The sequence below is a fragment of the Papio anubis genome, chromosome 5 (genome assembly GCF_008728515.1).
Source record: "Papio anubis isolate 15944 chromosome 5, Panubis1.0, whole genome shotgun sequence".
Classification (NCBI taxonomy): Eukaryota; Metazoa; Chordata; class Mammalia; order Primates; family Cercopithecidae; genus Papio; species Papio anubis.
The window spans coordinates 146,403,336-146,423,987 of NC_044980.1; the positions used below are offsets into that span (position 1 = coordinate 146,403,336).

Below are 20,652 nucleotides of genomic sequence, written 5' to 3' on the forward strand. Positions count from 1 at the left end.
ACATTCTTTATAAGTTTGAGCAAAGTTCAAAGGGGATTCAGATGATACTGTTTGGCAAGGAAGAGGCTTTTATCTCAGAAAGTTATTGATCATCAACCTAGAAAGACTCAAAGTAGAGAATGAGTTTTTATAGTTCCAGGAACATCAGTGATACCGCAATATTACAATGCACTGAAGGTTTCATGAGTCAAGGACATCCACATAAATACATGGATGTGAAGTTAAGAAAACAAAGCACAGACACATAACATAATTTGTCCAATCAATAGAGTACCTCTGCCATCCCATCCCACACACGGTTTCCTGGAACAAGGTAAGGTAACAACAACTCGGGAAATACTGTATATTTCCTGCTACTGGAAATACTGGAGTGACATGAACCTAAAACTTAGGCCATTTGGCACTCAAATGGCTTTCCACTATAATAAAAATCATCACTGAATCAGTGCATATTAAGTGCCACTCACTGTGGTACTTGCATTACCTCTTATAACCCTTGCAACATGCCTATAAAGTACCATTATTTCCATTTTACAGATGAGGAAACAGAGTAAGAGTTAAGTTGCCTAATCAGGTTGACACAGCTAATAAGGCAGAAGCCAGATTTAAAGCCCTGGCAGTCTGACTTCAGAGCCTACGGCTGTAACTCACTCTAATGTTGCACTGGGCTTTATGAATGACAGCACCATTTAAGGCAGGGGACTGGACTTGGGCCAGGTTCTTTGCACCTACTCACATGGACCAAATAACCACCAAATTGGGAATTAAAACCAGATCTTTGAAGTCCAGAGCAGCCACTCACCACTCTGAAGGCAAAAAGTGATAATGGACACTGGCTTTAACACACCCAGCACCATTCCTTTGAGGAGTAACCCTGCTTTTATGGATTTGCTTGCTGAAAGACAGTTTCTGGAACAAATGATGAAAATAATTCTGCTTCATGATAAAGAAAAAACTAATTCTTTTGCATAAATCTCTGTAAAACATGTAACAAGCCATTTATTGATTTCAAAAAAAGACAACAAGAGAAAAGAAGAGAGAAATAAAAAAACAACATGTTTCAAATGCAGATCACTGATGACTGAACTGCAAGTCAAGAACACCCAACTGATGGTCATATGCTCCTGTCTTCCCACAGTGCTCCTTTCTCTCCAATGCAAACTTGATGGTAGTCATGGGGCCATCATAATTCCAGATTCAAAAACAGAAGAGTAACACTCGTCCTAAGAGGACCTCAAGTGTCTGGCCTGGGAAAGTTCCTCTTAATGGGATCCCTTAATGGGATTCTGCTTCTCATCTGTGCATTAAAAGGGAACACTGCTAGCAACCAATAATGTAGAGGTTCCACAAAACACACCATTGAAGAATGGTTGCAGAAAATATGAGTAACCATGCCTCCCCCACAGCCCACCCCCCACACACATACTCCAGCCAGGTTTCCATTATAACTCTTTTCCACACCCCATATGATGCCATTTGACCCAAGACATGGTCAAACTCCAAAGAGTTATAGCAGACCAAATACCACAAACACATGTGCCTGCTCCAGCAATCCTAGATCCACTGACTTGATCCCAGGAAACCATTCTGCATGACAGAGGTGGGCAGTAAGGAGAAGAGTAAAGACATTTGTGCTTCCTTTGGACCCATTGAAGAGGGGCTGATGTATGCTTAAAGATAACCTGGCAGAAGAAATCCAATTTCGTTCAAATGATTTTGAATCATAAAAAAATACTTTTTTAAAAGACTGTTTAACTACTCACAAGGCTGCAAACTCTTTGGAAGTGTTTACACTACAAAAAGGTGCTTGAGTTTGTTCCAGGTATTATTATAAACTTCTCATCAGCCCAATCAAAGGTAGGGTTTTTGCAGCTTTCACAGGAAGATGTCCTCCAGGCTTACTGCCTGTACTTGTATCAAGAGAGGACCTTCCTGGCCATTCTCCTCCACTACTTTCTCTCCATAAAGCCAGACTTCGCTGTGCCTGTGGCGCGTTCACTCTCTTACAGCCTGCCTAGAACAAGCTCCAGATTTCTCCAAGACGGATTACCCAGTTATGCTTCAGAAGATCAGAGAACTGACACCTAAGGCCCAAATGTTCCTCCAAAACTTGCCAAGTCTACTTGGCAGAAGCCAGGCCATGGTCCCCACAGAGTGTTAAAAAGCTATGTCAGTCACAGAATGGTTTTTGGTTGTTGTTGTTTGTTTCTTCTGCTCTGGAAACAAATACTCTGATGAAGCGAGGTGGTTCAATGCTTGATTTTCCATTTGGACAGGTGGCGTTTCTTTGAAACAGATGCTGTTTGTTGGCTGTCACTGCATGTTTGGGGGTGGGAGAGGGGCTGTTATGTTTCACGAGCCCTCGGGTTGTGGATAAAGACCTATGCAGCCAATGCCAGTCACTAGGGAAAGGCAACTGGTAAATCTACTAATTATGATCTATTGGCCCTTTTGGTGCCAACTTAATGTATCTTGCTAGCCTAAACTGAAATGTCTTTTCTTTATTATGATGAACACTTCCGTCTATGTGTTCAAACTTCCTAAGTAAGGGGGCATAGCCCATGTTTTATAAGCCCAAGAAAGAATCCATACCAGATTGGCCTCAGTTGAAATGTCACCTAATGATTCTCTTTCACAAACTATCTACCAGGAGCTTAACAGATTTGCTAAGAGTTAGACCCTAATCAGGACATTGGTCAAAGTCTGGTCTTTAACTGTGACCATGGTTCATGGAGTCTTCTTTGGTCTCTGTGATCATGACATGTTTGTCTTCTGTCATGTGTCTTGTTTATGCCAGATGTATGGGCCAAGGGGGCAGGAGTGCAGCTTACTGGGTAAGCTGCATTACCCTGCAGCTTACTGGGTAATGGACACCCAGGAAGGTCTGAGACCCACTCCCTGTGCTTTCCATTTAGCGTCACCGATTGGTTTCCAAATACCTTCTCACACAAAGCATTGTGCATAATGCTTCAGGGAATGGTGGTGAGAGACGCAATCCGCAATCCCAGTACTTAAATAATGCATCATCAAGTACGGCTCATGAGCAGCATTATGTAGATACCTATTATCCTACCAATGCCATAAGAGAGTCAGAAACACTCAAAAAAAAGGAGTGTCCAGAGCTCAAAAAAACACTCAAAAAGAATTGCAGATTCTTCCACCACTAGAAGAATTGTGGAAGAATGGTGGAAGAATTGTGATAGATGGGAAGTGGGGAGAGGATTCTTCATATTAGGGGCTGAAGGAGAAAAGACAGCAAATGTAGAAATGGAAAAAAAACACACACACACACACACATGGGGCTTGTTTGCAGGAATGACAAGGGGTCCACTTTAACCAGAGAATTCATTAATAGGGAGGAGTGATTGGCTGTGGTCATATTGTGAAGAATCTCAAATGTATCTGCATGTTTTACTATGTCCATAGGAGCCACTGAAGGTCATTGACAGGGAGGGACATGATCAGACAGGCTCCTGGAGATTACCCTGGCAGTGGTTTGCAATGTGCATCAGAGAGAGGAGGATCACAGGCGAGGAAGTCATTTAGAAAGCTGTTGTGGTCATCTTGGTAGGAGGTAATGAATGTGGTCATGAGTTACAATGGGATGCAGACACATGGGAGAAGTGGTGGACTCTTTGTTCATCACTAGTCACATCCTTCACTTTAAAGCTGGGAAGTTTGGAAAAGGAGTCTTTTATGTAAGCTTTCTGGGACTTTTGTGCTCCTGCCTAAGGCTTGACTGGGTACAAACTGATTTTGGCAAGGACAGAAAACAGGAAGATAGGGGATTTACCTCCCAAACAGAATTGCTGCTGCCACCTCAGTTTTACCTCTGAAATGCCTACCTGGTTAAGAAAGGCATCCCTGGAAGGGACACAAGCTTTCCAGCACACCAGCAAGAATGATGAAGGACATTGACCACCTTTAGTTCCTCCCTGCTGCATTGACTATATCTGGCCTTTATCAATTTTTTAGTATGACATGAGCCCAGAATTGTTCATCACCATTGTAGCCTCACTGGCATTCCCACTGAGTATATTTTTTATCTCTTCACGTAACCCTGTGCTGGAAAATAATCTAGCAAGAGTTGCTTGTGCATATTGGCATCTGGCTAAAGAAAAGAAGGGTGGTTAAGGCTGTGAGTCAGGAAGAGGTATCACCAAGGTTTTGTAGGGAAGGCTCTCACTTTCAGGCACTGAGGGTTTCTTCCTAGTTGCTCATCCCCGACACTGGGATGATAAAACATGCTTGTATCTTCCATGAGGTCCAGTAGGCCTTCCCTGAGAACCTTTTTTTTTTTTTTTTTTTTTTGGCCTAATGCTAACCTGAGTGTTACAGAAAGCCATAGAGAGTTCTCTTCTTTTAGAGAATCACATTGACCCAGAAAATAATTAGGAAACAAATAAGCAAGTGCCTTTTTGTGTGGCATTGAGTCGATTGCTCTAAAGAGTCCTTCCCAACTTCAGTGTGTATCAAAATGACTCAGGGGAGCTGGTTTAAAATGCCCCTTCCTAGACTCCAATCCTTGAGACTTCTGATTTTGCAGATCCAGGAATATGCAATTTGAACAAGTCCCCCAGGTGCCTCTGTTCTAAGTAAACAGCAGTCCACTCTGGGAACGAGGGCTAGAAGAGGTCAGGGAGGCAACGCGCGTGGAGTGTGAGGAGGCAGAACATGAGGAGGAGGCTCTGAAGGAGCAGGGGGATGGATATGATGGGGGGTGACCAGGAATCCTCCTGGAATGGTTCACAACCACAATTCCTGGAGTCAGATCACCTCCAGTCAAGAGTTTGACCTCACTTGGTAAGTCACTAGAACTTCATAACCCTCTGTCTTCTTATCTGAAAAACTGGAATAATAATTTTGTGCAGTTGCTTTGACGATCTGATGAAATAGCATGAAGTGCCTGTTACAGAAGATACTTACTAGTGTTCATTTTCTACCACTCTCCTCCTCCCATTAGACCTACTAAAAAGACACTTTTGAGCCAAAGAACTTATTTTTTTCTTTTTTGTAAAACCAACTGTGTTCATCAGAAATGCACATGAGCCCCACCCTCATCCCCCTCACATACACTGGCTGCATTAGAAATAAAATGTCTCTGAGAACAATTTGTGGTCCTCCCCCACAGAGAACATGCTAAAAAATAAAACCCTAATATTTCTTTTTCTCCCTCCCTCCCACCCTCACAAGTAACAGCCTGTCTTCCCGTAGTATAATACTGGTGCAGAGCCTGCTGTTGATAAATACAGTATGTCCCAGGGAAATGACAATCCCTTTCAATTGGTCCTTACCTCCTGATGGGTAGCCAGGGATGCTTGTTGTCATGGTAACCCCATGAACTCTGTGACCCAGGTCGGGTCTGATCAGAGACAAAGCCCTCTGAGTGGAGAGGCTGGATTTACTTGCGTCCTCAGAAGAGCTGGAGAGAAAGGAAGAGAGAGAGGAAATTGGGGGATAAAAGGGGAGATAGAAAAAAAATGGGAGGGAGGTTGGGAGTGAGGGAGGTTGGAAGGGAGAGACAAAGGAAGGAGGGAGGCAGAGAGAAAGAGAGAGAGAGAGAGAGAGAGTGTGTGTGTGTGTGTGTGTGTATGTGTGTGTATGTGTGTGTTTTTCAATAGAGACTGGAGGTTTGCAAAGGAGAGCTGCATCAATTCAGAAGCCTTCTCAGGTCAAGATGCATTACACTACACGTGTAATGCACGTGGGATGCATTACGGAGAGTACGGAGAAAGCTTCCTGAGACTGGTGCAGTAGTCTGGTGCAAAAGTCCAGACAAAGGAGTGGCAAGCGCTTTATTTAGCATTTTAGGGATGGTGATAAGACTTGTTGTTAACATTATTGAGCACTGACTCATCTCAGGCACTCCTAAGAAGTGATGTGCATTATCTTATTTAATCCTAACAACACCGTGGAGGTAATATTGTTTTCATCTTCATCACATAATTCAACCTGATTCCAGACCTCTTCTCACTCATTAAGCAAGAATGCCCTCTCAAAGATGTAAGGAGGTAAATTATGAGGAAGGGATGATTATTCAGATAATAAAGATTATTTAATCCCCACCCCCATCACACACACACACACACACACACACACACAAATAGCATTGATCCTATCCAACTAATATACAAATAAGAAAACAGATTTCATAAGGGAAATGGCTTGCTTTCTGCTCTATTTGAATTCCCTAGGGAATCCTTGCTTGACTCTGCACCATTTCTATTTGTTGGGGAGAAGGAACCTCTCCAGGGTCAGAGTCATACCACAGGTGGATGTCTTACCCTATACCTACATAAAAATGCAAAACTGTACATCTGATGCATATTAAGGTTCCCCTGCTTGCCCATGACACATTGAAGCAAAAACATTCCTAAAGATTTTTATGGTCCTGAAAATTCTATGTGTTTTTTGTTTCTTTCAGCAATGAAAAACAGGTCATTTTAAACCAACTGTGCCATAAGTTTAGAGGGTGGGGTAGGGGAGCCTTACATCCATTTTATGCCAATGATGTGCTGGGCAATGCATTCAGTGTCCTGTGATGGTCGTACATTAATCCTTCCCTCACCTTTTGATTTAGATATTATCATTTCCCTTTCACAGTTTAGAAAACTAAGATTCAGAGGGTAATGCTTTACCCAGGTTCTCAAAGTGATTTGTGGAACAGAGCTTAGGTACAAACCCTGATTCTGAAACCCTCATTCTTTCCACAACCCACTTCTGTGCTAATCGAGACACGCATCGCTGCCTTAAAAGGTGGCATCCTCAAAATGTCCAGGGAAAACATCAGGGGACATGAGATGTCAGGTAGCCTCCACAAACTAAGCACTCTGTCTTGAAGCACTAGGCTAGGTTGCAGATCCACGCTGCTAATTTATTTTGGAGGATCCTGGTGAAATCACAAAGACAAATGGGCACTAACTCTTGTTAGAGCTATTTATTTATTTATTTATTTATTTATTTATTTATTTATTTATTTTTGAGATGGGGTTTCACTCTTTGTGCCCAGGCTAGAGTGCAATAGTGCGATCTTGGCTCACTGCAACCTCCGCCTCTTGGAGGTTCAAGTGATTCTCCTGCCTCAGTCTCCTGAGTAGCTGGGACTACAGGCGTGCACCACCACACCAGGCTAATTTTGCATTTTTAGTAGAGACGGGGTTTCACCATGTTAGCCAGGCTGGTCTCAAACTCCTGACCTCATGATCCACCTGCCTCAGCCTCCCAAAGTGCTGGGATTACAGGCATGAGCCACCATGGCTGGCCTAGAGCTCCATTTTATAGTGCCTGGTTGAGAAGCTCATAAATGGCAAAGCAACACATTAAAGAGAGAAAGAGGAGGAAAGTGGTGAGAGTAAGGTGGCAGGGATGTATCTGGGAAGATGAATAAGGGAAATGAATGGCCTTTACCTAGGTGAGAACAGCAGCTCAGTGCAGGCTGTGATTTGCCCACTGAAGCACCGCTCCTCCTGCTGATATACAAATTGTATGTTGCTTTCTTTTAAGAGGCTGTCTCTGTCAAAAATAGCATCTCTTTTTTTCCTCTCTCTCCCTCCCATCGCAACTTAATTTCAGACTTGCTAGGTCTTTTGCGTTTTCTACGAAGGCAGCTGCTGTAATACAAAGACCACGAGAGAGACGGGTTGGATATCTGTCCCAGCTCTGCCACTTGGGGCTTGTGGGTTTGGAAAGCAAATGTGCTTTGGTGTTCCTGAGACCTGAATTCAAATTCTGCCTCCCACATTTACGTCCCATGTGATCTTGAGAAAGTAGCAAGCCGCAGTATGACCCAGAAGTCAAGACTGGTATGAATCCCAGGTCTGCTAGTTAATAACAACTGTTTCTTGGACAAGTGACTTCATCTCCTTAAGACTTAGTTTGCACCAAATGTAAAAAACTGGAGGTAACTCTGGCATTTATTTCTGTGGTTGTTAAGTGTGGTTAGATGAGATAATACAAAGTGTTTAGCACAGTGCCTGACACATAGTAAAATGCCTGACAAGTGTTAATTATCATTATTTAATGTCTTTGAAACTTAATTTTCTCATCTTCCAATTGAGATCTTGCTATAAGTTTCACAAGATTGTCTTGGGAATACAATGAATCCCTTATGAAGAGTTCATGCTAAGTGAGGAGTTCTTGAATATGAATCCACTTTCTTCACCCCAGTTCTCCTTCCCTTTCAGCTTCCCTCCACACTCACCATCTCTTCTGTTTGTGTGAGTATCTGACCCAAATTAGTGGCGATTACCTTCTCTGGGCTAGACCACACTAGGATTGCTAACATTGCAACATGGCAGAAATTTCAGAATACCAAGTGTTCAGGTAACAGCCACACTGCATTCATCCATATGCCTGAAGGTAGAAAGTTCCAGTGTCTGAGAAGCCCAGTCTCTGAGGGCAGGCAGAAAGTAAGGGATAAGAGGTAGCCCTGAGCTGAACCCCTGCTGAGAAATTCCCAGCCATCTGTCCCTGTAACATTTTTTGAATGGCCCCACAGGCTAAGATCATGGCTTAACAATCGTTTGTAATCAGCCTGTTCCTCAGAGGGAAAGCGGGCAAAAGCCCAGGTGAATCCTAACCAAAGGAACCAATCTCGTCTCACACAGTAAACCAGCAGAGTCCTCAAACAAAGAAAATCAGGCAGGGAAATTTGCATATATTATTCATCCTTCCTCAGAACAAACTTCTAGCAAAATAAAAGAGGATAATGTCCTCTTAATTATATTCTTTATTCCCTTGGGAATAAAATTTATTCCTTTGGAGGAATATTAAAAAAAAAAAATAGCTGCATTAGTCCAGCCAATCTCCCTGTGGCCCACAAACACAACTTTCCCCAACTCCTGTATCTTGGCTTGTATTGCTTCCTTCTGCCCCCCACCCATATTTCCAGGTCAACGAAGCAAAGGCCAACTCTCCCAGAGAATCTAGCAGAGAATTTAGCCTGCGGGAAACCCCTACTGATTGCTTATCACATAGACCAGTTCCTACCTAGTCAACTTCTACGTACGTGGTGACTTTCCGAGCACATTATCAAAGCAGTTGCTGTGCCTGGTCCGTCTGATTCATGGAGAAGCAGGAAATACTAGTCCTACTATATAGACCACGTAACACAAATTAAACCAGCTGACAACTTGTAGGTCTGTTTGGCCATTACTAATAAACATCCTAAAGGCAAAAAATGCAAGTACATGACCATGGTCATGCAATTTAATTCTATCAACATTCCAAGTACAGTATTTTCAAAATGCCAAGTCAGTACTCTTGAGGGAAACAACGATGAATAAACTATGACATCAGCACTTCCAAGATGCATCATCTACAGCAGGGACCACAACCTCAAACACCCCAGGGCCAGGTAAAGAAGATGAGTAAAATGGACCAGGGGTAAACCCTATGTGGTTTTCTCATTTTTAATAGAGTCATGAGCGCAGACAATATTTCTCTAAGAAACAAAACCACAGTGCAAACACTATGGTAAATAATAATTATAGTTAATATTTATTGAGCACTTGCTATCTGTAGCAAGCCATCTCTAAATTCTCATATGCATTTTCTAATTTATGTAATCCTCACAAGAACCCAATGAAGTAGGTACCATTAATAACCTCATTTTACAGATAATGAATCAGTGGCACAGAGAGACTAATTAACTTGTCAGAGTTCACACAGTGAGTAAGTGGCAGAGCCAAAATTTGAACCCAGATAGTCCGAATTCAGAGTCTATGCTCTTATCAATTACCTAATGCTATAAATGAAAACTGACACTGAACCTTAGCAAGATCATAGGAAATGATGAAGGCTAGTGAACAAGGGTATGTGTCTTATCTAGACAGGACAGCCTCCTCTCATTCCAGTCTAATGTTGACATGTAGGAATGTTGTCACATATTCTCATTGTTCAAAATAAACCAGAAATCTCAATTTTTATATAAACTATACAATTTTTTTAGTAGTGATCACATTTAAGAGAAGGATAAAGGAAGGCACAACCCAGTAACAACTAACGCTAATATAAGAAGAAAGGAAGTACCATAAAAACAGATAAATAAACAAGGCACAGTGAGGAAAACATGCAGTTAAGAATTAATATCTTGCCTGTCCCCTGGGTGAAAGCTCTAGGAAGGCCTCCAGGAGGAGGCAGCAGTCCCTGAACAGTTCCTCTACCAGTAGAGAGAACAGCCAGAAGGAAGATGGGGAGAAAGGTATTTCAGGAAAGCCACCGCAAGCATACCATACGGGAGTGAAGGGAAGGGTGATTCATGCATTCTTTTTCAATCTTTGTTGTTGCTGTTTTCAGCAGGGAATCACTTCCTCAAACAAAACCTCTCATAGAATCCCATTATAAACGAGAGATACAGTGGAGCTGCAAGAGATAAGGGGCTGCAGGTGGTAGTGGAAAGGGAGAGGAAGAAGGGAGAGTGCCAGCAGGGTCAGGCTGGAGGTGGGAGACCTGCAGGAGCTGTTTTCTTCTCTTCCTCAGGAGCCATTCTCTGCCACTGAAGGGGAGAATTCTCCAGCATTGTGATCCTGTGTATTTAAAAGTCCACAAGAAAATAATGGACCTGCTGGCCTCCTCTGCATCCTGTTCACGCAGTCCTTAGGATTGGCCCGGCTTTTCTTCCTTTCATTGAACCAGGGGTGGCTGAGATGAGACCAGTGAGCTGGCTCTTGTACTGAATAGTGTTTCCACTCCCTCCATTAATTGTGGGGGGACCTTCATTCATTCCCTCTGTTATCTTTTGTCAAGCATCTCCAAGGTGTCTGACACAGACCTGTGTGCCTGCTGCTGCTGACAAATGCTTCTGCATTACAGGACCAGATGTGGTTTACTGTGAGCTGCAAATGAACTGTTGATACCTGCTTCTCACAATATGGGGCGGGCTAGGTATCACACGTACCTTAGAAATGCTTGCTGTCTGTAGAATTCCTGCTGGAGGAGCCAGACTTCAGATCCCTATCCAGGTCTCTGAGCTGTTTCCACTGATCTTAACCAGGTTTCTTCACAGAACCCTGAAGAAAGTTACAGGACCAGAAATAAGTATTTGCACATTTAAGACTGCTGTGCAGTTTTGAGGGGTTCAAGTAACCCCTGTGGTTTATATCAGAAATTAAAAAGTACTCATTCATTCAACAAACATTTGTGAAGCAGCTACTGTGTTCCCTATTCTGCAGTGTCCAGGGTTCTTGCCAATAGAGCTCTCAGTCAGATCAGATGAGTGGAGATGGGTAAGGGAATGATGATTTTGCTGTGATAAAGCATGCAAGTACAATGGGACCAGAAGGCTTACTCCATTCTGCCTTGGGTCACTCCTGGAGTATTTGCGGAGAACAACACACATTAGAAGCTTGTAAGATGACTAGGGTTCCACAAAGTGGCGAAGTGTCCTAGGTAGTGCATGTGCCAATGTAGAGGTGAGCTTTAGTCATGCTTCCAATCCAGCTACCTGCATTTGTCCAGAATTACTCTCAAAGCACTTTCCCATCTGTCACCTCATTTGCTCCCCACTCTACAGGCAGTCGGGGCAGAAGCAGCATGCAATTATTCCCATTTTACAAATGGGAAAACTGAGGTACAGTTAGGGTCATCAACCACCCTGGTTTGCTCAGGGTTTAGGGGGCTTCCAGGATGTGGAACTTTTGGTGCAAAAACCAAGACTGTCCCAGGAAAACTGGGACAGCTGGTCACCCTAGCTATAGTTACATGACATGTCATATAATGTGATCAGAGATGAATGAGGAACTCAAATCACGCCTTCAGACTCTTTCCTCCACCCAGCATGAAGTAATTATGTGAGCATTCTGTATATATCGTTTGCTTTAAAAAAAAAAATTCCTTTGTGTCATTTGTACAGTCGGAAACCAAAGACAAAGGCTCCGTGTTCTGCTGATTCACTGCCTGACCAGCATTTCTTCTCATAAGATCACAGGACTCTCTGTTCCTTGAGTATACTCAAGAGGGGAACGCCATCTGGAATAGTCAGGGGTGAAGGGAACTTTGATCCTACCTTAAGGAACCCGGGGATGTCTGCATTTTAATTGAAACTCCTGATACAACCCCACTATTTTCTTCTGCTTGGTCACTGGATAACCTCTCCCAGTTCCCTCATCACCCCAACCTACTGAGTCAGCAGAGTCCTATGGGGCCTTAGCTGTCTGCCCAGTCAGTTTACCTTAAATGGTCCACACAGCCAATGATGTCATAGACTGGACTAAAGACAGAGGAGGACTTTGAGACCGTTGTCTAAAGGAAGCCATTAAGAGAGTGCATCCAGGACCCAGGCCCATCAGTACTAGTCCTACCTAAATTCAGCCACGCTTTTCCTCAGCAGTGGCAGGGTAAATGAGCTTTGGTGCCTAATGAGGCTCTGGTCCCCATTCCAAGCAAAAGAACCCTGGCTTGGCTTTGGAAAAGAAGCAGACAAATCCACCCAGAGAAGGTTTCTCTGTCATCCCCTCGAAATGGTTTTTTATTCTCCACAGGCCTATGTGTGACAGACCATGGAAGATTGCTTAGTTCAGGGAGAAGTGTAAAAAGAGAAAGGAGGAAAAGGTGATCTGGACCTTCTTCGCAGAGAGAGGACTCTGTGCCCCTGAACCCTCAAGCCCCATGGAAGGAAGAGTTAGAAGGACCATGCTCACTTATGCACTGACCTTTAATACAGTGCAAGCAAATTCTCACCCTAAATAGCCCCCATAAATGTGTTTAAACTTTGCTCATCAATACCTGTTCTCCCCTCTTAAGGGTGGATGAGGAGTTCCTTGAAGGCCCTTCCCCTAGAATCCCAGCAGATCCCAAGCTGCAGATATCATGTGTCAGTAAAATTACAAAAAAAAAAAAAAAAAAAAGATAAAGTGTGGATACTTGACAATATTTTATATTGCCAGGAAAAGACAAAAGAAACAAAAAAAATTACCATCTCTCATTAATATCATTTAATAACAGAAGGAATACATTAACACTAAAAATTAATGAAGGAAACAATCAATTACGAACAAAGATCTGTCCTTTAAATGGAAAAGTTCAACGTCCTGAAAACTCACTACGCAACCCTTATCTTTCCTTCTTTTCCCATTGATGAGTGAAAACTATCACAAACCAGTTCCAGCTCATTGGATGAGCCGTTTGGGAACCACTGATTTAATCCGATCTAGCTCGTGAATTTCCTCCATGTTGTTCCTGAAAAACAGTTGTCCCATGAACAATGTCCCACCAAATCACACTTTTAAAGTAGCAATTACCAGAGGGCGTTAATAATTCCAGGTTTGCCATCATATTAAGCAGCAATCTGTGTCCCTGTGGTTTTGTCTCCCTGATCTAATTCTGCCCTCTGGCATCTCAGAGAATAATTCTAGTTCCTCTTCCACTGACAACCAACCTCAAGTTTCCATGTAAGTCCTGCTTGCTTTGAAATGGCCCACCATCTTCATGATCCCTGGATCCAGGGTTAAAATTTTCAACCTTGTCTCTTCCTCTCATATGAGCCGTTTTATTTTTCAGTTAATTGGTATGTATTTGCTTACAACTGACTGTATCATTCACTCTGCTGAGTGTAGATGGGTTGCTGGTCTGAGGCCTCTCTCTGCTTAAAAACCTGCCGTATCTCCCCTGCCCATGGGTAAAGTGTTGATGTTCTAGCATAGCATTCAAGGAAGTTCACGATTAGGACTCTGTCAGCTGTTCTAACTTCATCTCCCTGAAGTTCCCCTCATCATGACCACACTCCCCAGGTGGGGACTTTGCCCTTTTCACAGAACACTCCCTAAAGGTTTTCTAACTTCCACCCACTGTCAGAATTCACCTCTCTCCTTTTTTGGTGCTTCCATAACCCTTTATTTTAAAATCTGATACAGTCTTTCATGAACTATTGAGAAACATTTCTGCCTCGCATACTAGATTGCATGGTCCTTAAAGGAAGAGGTTTACAACTTGTTCAAGTTGTTATTCCTAGTAAGTACCTACAATGATTAACATTTAATTGATCTTCATAAATGTTTGAAGTGTTGACCCAAAGACACTAACTCTTTACTCTGTAGGCCTTATAATCAAGTTGAAGACTAAGACCAATACACATCAAATAGCAGTAGGCGATGCAGTGAACTGACTGCTAGATGCCAGGCAAGCTTAAAGGAAAGGTCAATGAGAAATGAAGTGCTCAAGGGCAGATTCAAGGAAAACATGGGGAGCACTGCAGAGCAACCAGGCCTTAAAAGAGAAGTTAAGGAGAACAGCAAGAAGCAAGCACACAGGAGCAGGCAGAGGCACACTGATTGAGAAAGTAGCACGCCCAGCAGCCTGGTCTGATTAAATTTGAAGTTGCCTTTGTGGGAGGAGAAGCAAAGCATATTATCATAGGCTGGGTAGAATTCCAAAGGTCATTTTATCCAACACTCCTCAGATGCTTAAACTCAAGGTTTCAAAACCAGAAGTGGAAGTGTAGACAATTGCTACAGAATTGAAGCCAAATATTCCATCCTTTGCTTTTCATAAGTTGAGACACAATTAAAATCATCTGAAATATCTCCCTTGGCTGCTTTTTTCAAACTTTAATTTCCCTGCAAGTATATGATAATTGAGTTTCTTTAGAGCACAAGTCTGGACATATTGGACCTTAATGTGCACAAGGTCATCCTAGAAATCGTCTTTAGAGTACCAAGTCTTTCCTCCCCAAGAATTCCAAAAATAATTCAATATTTAGAATGCTGCCCTGGACCTACCAATTCCAGTGGCTGAATGTCAGGGCTCAGTCATTTGAGGATTATTTTTTCTCCTTGGCCCTCTTGGGGAATAAATGCCATGCATGTCACCACGTCAGTGACTACAGGCCTGGCTTCATCCCCTGATGACCAACAGCCATCATCTCCTTTATGCTGAACATCTCTCCGAATCTTGGAATTTTCAGATGACTCTAACTTTGCCAAATTAAAACCATGCCTGATTCTTTTTTTGTTTGATTGTTTGCTTTATGTTTGTTTACTTTGCTCAGTGCCAAGCACAGAATTTAGCATAAGAAAAGTTCCACTAGAGGTTGTTTATTCAAGTAAGTAATTATTATAGCCATCCGTATCTGAGCCCTTTACAAAATTTTGGCGGATTGTCCTCGCAGGTCTGTTTTATTAATCAATTTATTGACTCAAGTTTATGTGTCCAGCTTGACTATTTCCTTTGACTTCCAGATGCACCTCTTCCCAGAAAACTGATTCCCCCCTTGGACATCTCACAGGCATCTTAAATTTAGTGCATCCACTTTGGGAGGCCGAGGCAGGCAGATCACAAGGTCAGGAGATCGAGACCATCCTGGCTAACACGGTGAAACCTCGTCTCTACTAAAAATACAAAAAATTAGCCAGGCGTGGTGGCAGGTGCCTATAGTCCCAGCTACTCTGGAGGCTGAGGCAGGAAAATGGTGTGAACCCAGGAGGCGGAGCTTACAGTGAGCTGAGATCAAGCCACTGCCCTCCAGCCTGGGTGACAGAGTGAGACTCCATCTCAAAAAAAAAAAAAAAAAAAATTTAGTGCATCCAAAGCTGAACTCTTGGGCTTCTCCCAAATCCATCTCTTTTCAGTCTCTCTCATCTCCACAAATGGTTCCTCAGTCTACACAATCGCAAGGGAAAAAATCAGCTCAAATCTTTCTTTCAATCCCCCATAGCCAATCTATCTCCCTTACTCAAAATGTATCCTGAACGTACAGCCCATCTTTCCAATCCTTAATTCACTCTTGCCTGGGCTCCTCCGCTGGTCTTCTCATTGGCTTCCACATTTCCCATTTGCCTCCCTTTAGTCCCTTCTCCTCCCTGCATTGGGAGAACTTTATTAACTTGGTTTAAAAGGGTCTGTCATTCCCTGGCTAAGACCCTCCAATCTCAGAATAAAATGCTAAATCCTGGCCTGCAGAGTCCCTGCCAGCCTCTCCAACCTCATCTCCCCATAAGAATGTGATCTCTTATCACCCAATCCTCTTCTCCCTCTAATCTCTTCTTAAATATCACTTCCTCAGACCCATGTTTCCTGACTACCTCTGACATTTTCTGTTACTTCACCTTTTGTTTCCTTTATAACACTTCACATTTTCTCTTATTGCCTGTTTCTCCAATTAGACTGTAAGCCTCACTAGGGCATGAACCATGTTTGTCTTATGCATTGGTATATACCTAGGACCTCTTGTGGTGCTAGCACATAATAGCCGCTCAGCTATATTCAAGGTTATTAAAGTGAGTTTATGGCAAAGTATTATGGTTTCCCACTCGATGTAGATGTCCCTTCTATAAAATCAAAACAAATAATAATTTAGTCTCTTTCTGAATGCCTCCTTTGCAAGGGTTTCATCTTAAGACAGCCAATTCCATTTTCCTTTGGCTCTACTGTCATTTCTTTTCCATACTGACTCAAATGTCCTCCATGACTTTTGCCTATTGGTCATAGTTGTCCTCCTTAGGAACCCATAGTATAATTTTCTCTAAATTCTCTAAATTAATCCTTCAGATATTTGAAGGCAAGTCTTATATTTGCCCTAAATCACACCTACTTCAATGTTATTCCACACATGTGATGGTTCCAGATGTATCCACATCATTCTGGTAATTGATCTCTCGACACACTCCAGTTTGTTATTGCTTCTTAAAATTGTTGTCTAACAATGAGTTCCAGACTCCAAAGGAGATGGGACAAGTTCATAATGGAAGACCATCACCTTCCTTTGTATGATTCTAATGCCTGTTTTGATATTTTATATATATATATATATATATCCTCTACATATATGATATATAAATATATATGTTGTGTATATATATGTAATTATCAACAGCATTCTGAGCTCGTGAAACTAAAACAATTTCCAAGTCATTTTATTTAGACATTTCTTTAAAATACGTAAGGCCGAACTTAATTAACACTAATCTATGAAGAATAACTAATTAACTGCAGTGGGCAACTGACTTCCACTTTCAGGAGAAAGAAAATAAAGTAATCTCAGAAATCTTTTTTGTTAGTCTGTAAAATCTTTTCCAGGTAAAATCTAGAGCTTAATCCATATGTTGTGCCATCTTTTGCTTTTCCACACCTCTGATCCTAGGTAAGTTAGAGCTAACGAGTATTTGCTGAGCTTCTATTATGGGTCCAGTGTATGTTATAATCTCTTTTACACATAGGAATCTGAGGTTTAGAGAAGTTTATTGATTTGCTCAATGGCACACCGTAAGTGCTGGGGCTAAGATTTAAACTCAGGTCTTCTGACTTAATTCAGATGTTTAGTTTGATGGTAATCGTAATATTGTTGTTATTATTTATCACAAATAGTAGTAGCTAAGTCGGTTCATGAAATAGCTCATTGATAGTCCATTGGATAATTCTGAGTTGGAACTTCTATTATCTCATTTGACAGGTGGAGACACTGAAGCTCAGATGGCTGACATAGATTAGCCTAGGGCTAGTTGTAGTTAGTTGCAGTGAGAATTTCCCAGTACTGGGGGTTCTCATTCAGAGCAAGGCTAACCCCAGAGATGGTCCCTGAGGGCAAGTGGAAAATCTGAAGCCACAAGAGGCAGGTAGGAGACTAATGCATTTGGAAGAAGTTTATAACAAAAGGAACACTCACTTGCCTGGAATACCCACATATTCTCTGAAAACATTTTAGTCTTTGAGGTTCATCCCATTCTGTTTTAATTTTTTTGAGACAAAAAATGACCAATCTCTTATTTGCATATTCAAGAATTCTTAATAAGTCACTAAAACTCTTGTTTTTCGTAACTCTCCTTTTATTAAAACGATAATTTTCTGGTCCATCAGAATTGGTCTTATAAAAGAACTTAAACAATATATTCCCTTCATAATTTAGCACCAGGAAAACTGGCAATTTTTATAATAGAAAGATGGCCTTACTTTGCTAACCAGTTACAACCCAAGTTGAAAGTTTTTCCCCAAAATCCTTTCCTCATCAAAATACCAATAATGATATTAACCAGGTACCGCTGAAGTTGGTCCTCTTGTACCCATTTCTGTGAACAAGACACATGAACACTGGCTTGAGAGACAGTTGGTGAGCTCCACTTGAACCTTGGGGAAGAGAACAAAACATTCCACATTGACCTTAATGAGTTGTTCCTAGGTAGGCATGATGAAAATGTAAAACTGAACCCCAGATCTAGCCAACTGAAAGACATTGATTATTCTAGAACAGCATCTTCCAAACACCAGTCTGTGGACCAGTCACTGCTTGCCAAAGATAAAGTTCTCACCAGCGTGAGGTAAAATGAGGAAAATAACAGCAATGTGTCTAAATTCATTCAACCTAAAGACTTCCTTTTATTCTGCAAGGTTGTCCTTCCTATTTCTTTGATTATTTCAGCATCTTTACTTCTATAAAAGGAAGTTGCCAACAGATGGTAGTTGTTCTCTTTAAACATTTCTACTTAGTCAAGTTAACATTTAACATACACCTATGCTGGTCCTCCCACACCCATTTTACTTTTTTCTTATCTGTGAAAACTAGATGTTTGGGAACTACTGCTAGCCTAAGGGATAGCCTCTGCTATTCCAGACCCCTGGATTTTCCAAGGGTCCTGGCCTTTTCAGATGTAATATTTTATAAAGGAAATATTTTTTAATCAAACTCACATCTTTAACTTTTGTTTTGAACATGTGAAACACAACCTTTTCTGGATAACTCTATCATGATCAATAATCAGTGGCATCGGATTAGAATACAGCAAATCTGCTGGAGGGCAAATATCATAGGGCAGTTTTCCAGAACCAAAATCGCCCCCAGGCCACCATTCTTTTAGCACCATCATTTTTCTCTCCTTAAAAAAAAAAAAGAAGAAGAAGAAGACCAGGCAATGTGGCTCATGCCTGTATCCTAGCACTTTGGGAGGCCGAGGCAGGAGGATTGCTTGAGGCCAGGAATTTGAGATCATCCTGGGCAACATAGTGAGACCTTATCTCTACCCAAAAAAAAAAATTTAATAGAAAAGAAAAAACCTGCTTTGGCTCCTTCCTTGTTGTCAAGTTGTGAATTAGCATCTTACGAAATGGCATAAGATGAGGCTTTTCTTATTTGCTGACTTCGTTCTGCTTGGGCTTAGAGAATGGAGATTCTTGGGTATTACAACTGTGTGCAAAGTAGAAGTTTAAAAAGGACTGAGTAGTAGGGGGTGGGGAAGATCTAAATGAGCACAGGCAAGGATCATACAGTACCCCACCTGCACTCAGTGTAAAACACAATGGTTACCTGCATGGGCTGAGTGACAGCCTGGGGCAAGTTAAGTGTTTATCTGTAAAATAGAAGTAGTAAAAATGACAACCAAATAGGCATATAAGGATTAAATGAAATAAAGCATGTAAAGGGCTTAGTACAATACCTGGCCCACAATAGGCCCTCAGTGAAATAAGTATTAACTACAATGATTACCTTATAGCCCTGTACATTTTCTTTGCTCACTTTCTGGTCCTTTTCTGTTGTATTCTAGATAGGTGAGTTTACCAAATAGCTGAGACACATAGGTTATAGATACATAGGTGATATTGCATTTAGATTTTGACCATTCATTTGTTCATTTGGCAAAAAAGAAAAAAAAAAGTACACGGCATGGAGAATGCTGTAATAAATGTTGTACTCCTACACTGCATGGAATATCCCATACTAAATGGTTTGGGGAAGGATCTAAAATCACAAAGAACATAACTCCAGGGAACTAACTGTCTGTTTGAGGAGACCCAGCCAACACACCAATGGGCTAGAACAGCATTGTAGCATAAGAGATAAAGTCAAGTGCAGAGGATCTTCCAGAAAGGAGAACATTTTGAGGTGAAATTTAATTAAATATCTTTTTTAGACAGTCCCTTGTTTGACCTGATTGAGATCATGAGCCCACCAGTGTAGGACATAAATTCCTCCTACCTTACCCATTGTGAGAGATGCTCTGTGAGGATTGTTTACTTTCTCTAAACACTTCTTCACACTATTGACCCCAAACTGAATTCTTTGCCTGAGTGGAACAGTGAGGACTTTATTTCTAATACAGAAAAGTGGTCTTATAGTTCACAGCAAAAATGAGAATTAGAACCTTGGGAACCCCAACCTTTGTTCTCTGTTTCACTTGGTCCCTATACCTTCCCTTGCTGTGCCCAGTTCTCTTGTGTCCCTGCACTGATACCCCTTCCTCTCCCACTTTGAGTCTTTCTACATACATTTCCTTAAAATGGAGAGGTAGAGGAGACAAGAGAAGGAAAGGTAATGAAACAGAGGTAGTGGCTATCTACTTACCCTAGCATTGAGCCTCTTTCAGGAAAAAATGTCCTTTGTGTGTTATTCAGGCACAAAGACCATTTTAGCTTGCTTTCTTCCTTTCTTCCTTCTTTCTGTCTCTCCCTCTCTCTCCTTTCTTTCTTTCTTTTGAGAGGGAGAGAGAAGAGAGAGGAAGAAAGAGAGAGAGAGAGAGAGAGACAGAGAGAGAGGAGTACTGGCCCATAAAGGTATCTAAAAGATTAAAGAGTGCATTTCTGGGATCTGTTAACAGAAATTGTTTTCCCAGCTTGAAAATTGCCACATTTAAAATCCCAATGTGGGGTAAGCGAAATCATAAATATGAACTTCTTTTCAGACAGCAAACCAGCATTTGGAGTCTCTCTCCTTGCCTTCAGGGATCCATATGC

The 20,652-nt window shown here is 41.8% G+C and overlaps 1 protein-coding gene and 1 long non-coding RNA gene across 4 annotated transcripts in view; one reads left to right on the forward strand and one right to left on the reverse strand.

Moving 5' to 3' along the window:
* LOC110743551 overlaps nt 1-5,327 on the reverse strand; it is a 34,383-nt gene extending 29,056 nt beyond the window's left edge. The window contains exon 1 of the long non-coding RNA XR_002522821.2: nt 5,295-5,327. This is a non-coding gene — a long non-coding RNA (uncharacterized LOC110743551). The remainder of the gene's footprint in view (nt 1-5,294) is intronic.
* Nucleotides 1-20,652, forward strand: part of GRIA1 (glutamate ionotropic receptor AMPA type subunit 1) — a 321,543-nt gene that overhangs the window by 280,206 nt on the left and 20,685 nt on the right. The window lies entirely within an intron of this gene.